We start from the raw sequence: 1,781 nt of genomic DNA on the forward strand, positions 1-1,781 counted from the left end.
GGCTTGTATCTCCTGCTCGACTTTCTTTCTCAAAGCTGGAGCTCTACCCTCTGGGCCACTGATACACTTCTGGTTTTCTGGTGGTTTATTGGAAATAAGAGTCTCGCAGACTTTCCTGCTCGGGCTGGCTTTGAACAGAGATCTCCTGAGGAGACTTCAAGTGGCTTTTCTCAGGGATTCACCGAGGATCTGCTCCACACAAATCCTTAGTCTAAATCTCGAGAGGTACTAGAGAAAAAAGGAAACATGAAGATGCTTCTATTATTTTCTAGATACTTCAGGTATCTAGAGACACAAAACACTGAAAATTATTAGATAATTTTATAGGCAGACAGTATGAGGATCGTTCCAGGTTTTGGTCCTCTCGTGCTGAGACAGTAAATTCACTGCAGCTCAATGCTAAGTGACTGAACTGGCATGTCCTGTGGACATTTACTGCCAAAATCATGTGACACTCATTTCTCACTTTTGGCTTCAAACCTGTGAGTAGAGGAGAAGAGGAGGAGAGAAAATCCTTCTCAGAGAAAGCACCTATAAAGAACATTGGGTAGTTTACTTATAAATTCAAGACATTGGAATGATGCTGTTAAGTGGTCAGATTGTCCAGATTAAAAAATGAAGAAAAGAAAGGCTGGTGCCAGTGGCTGCTGACTGTAATCCCAGCTCCTCAGGAGGCTGAGATGTAGAGAATCTGAGTTTGAATCCAACCAGCATAGGAAAGTCCATGACACTGTTATTTCTAAGAGATCACAGAAAACCCAGAAGTGGGGCTGTTGCTCAAGGTTAATGCACTACTCTTGAGCAAAAGTAACTCAGGGACAACACCTATGCTCATAGTTCAACCCCAGGACCTACTTCCATGTCTTTGTGTATGTGTGTATGTATTTCTATAGGTGAAACTCCAGAGTAGCTATGATAAAAGGCATCAAGCTAGAAATTTTTTCAATACAATGATTTCATAACACAGAGACTGCTTTCATGACAGTGCATGTTCCTGGACTCCCCTCACAGTTCCCAGTGCAGCCTGAGGGTTTCTCTGCCTCCCAGGCCTGCTGGAAGAACGCTCTCTCATTGTCTGAACAAGCAGAGAAAAGGCCTCAGTCCTCTACAGCTGTGTAATAAGCAACTCCATCTGGGCCAATTATTGAGGATTGAGTGTGGATGGGCTCTGAAGGTCAGGACAAAAAGACCTCTTTGTACCCCAAGCTATCTCTCTCCCCAGTGGTCCATTTTCACAGGAAGCCTTCATTTTTGCCACCTCCGGTGGCAGGCCAAGTTCCCAGCACTTATCCTGCCTTTGTGAGACTATATTCTGGTGTTCACATACAGTGCTCAAAATAATTCAGGAGTCCTTTTGGCAGATAACTAGGGCACTTAACCTCAAGAAATGTTTCACTGAGGGTGCTGATGGGCCTATGATGCCTCTGTTAGGTTTCCTGAAGCTTTGGAAATCCAAGCACATGTCTGATCTCACCATGCTTCTTGTCATCTAGGACTGCTGAAGCACATCAGGTTTTGAAACCTTTGACCTCTCCAAGGTGAGCTCTGGGTGGCAAGGTTTTGGGGATGAACACAGGACTTCGGTGCTGACCATGAGCTCAGTGCAGGAGCCCAGTGCTTTACCAATTTGTGTCACAGCTTTACTACTAGTCTGTGTGTGTGTGTGTGTGTGTTTGTGTGTGTGTGTGTGTGTGTGTGTGTGTGCATGCGTGTGTGCACACATACACCAGTCCTGGAGCTTGAACTCAGAACCTGAGCACTGTACCTAATTTCTCTTGTAC

This window comes from Dipodomys spectabilis, unplaced genomic scaffold (genome assembly GCF_019054845.1).
Source record: "Dipodomys spectabilis isolate Male_0828 unplaced genomic scaffold, ASM1905484v1 ptg000058l, whole genome shotgun sequence".
Taxonomy (NCBI): domain Eukaryota; kingdom Metazoa; phylum Chordata; class Mammalia; order Rodentia; family Heteromyidae; genus Dipodomys; species Dipodomys spectabilis.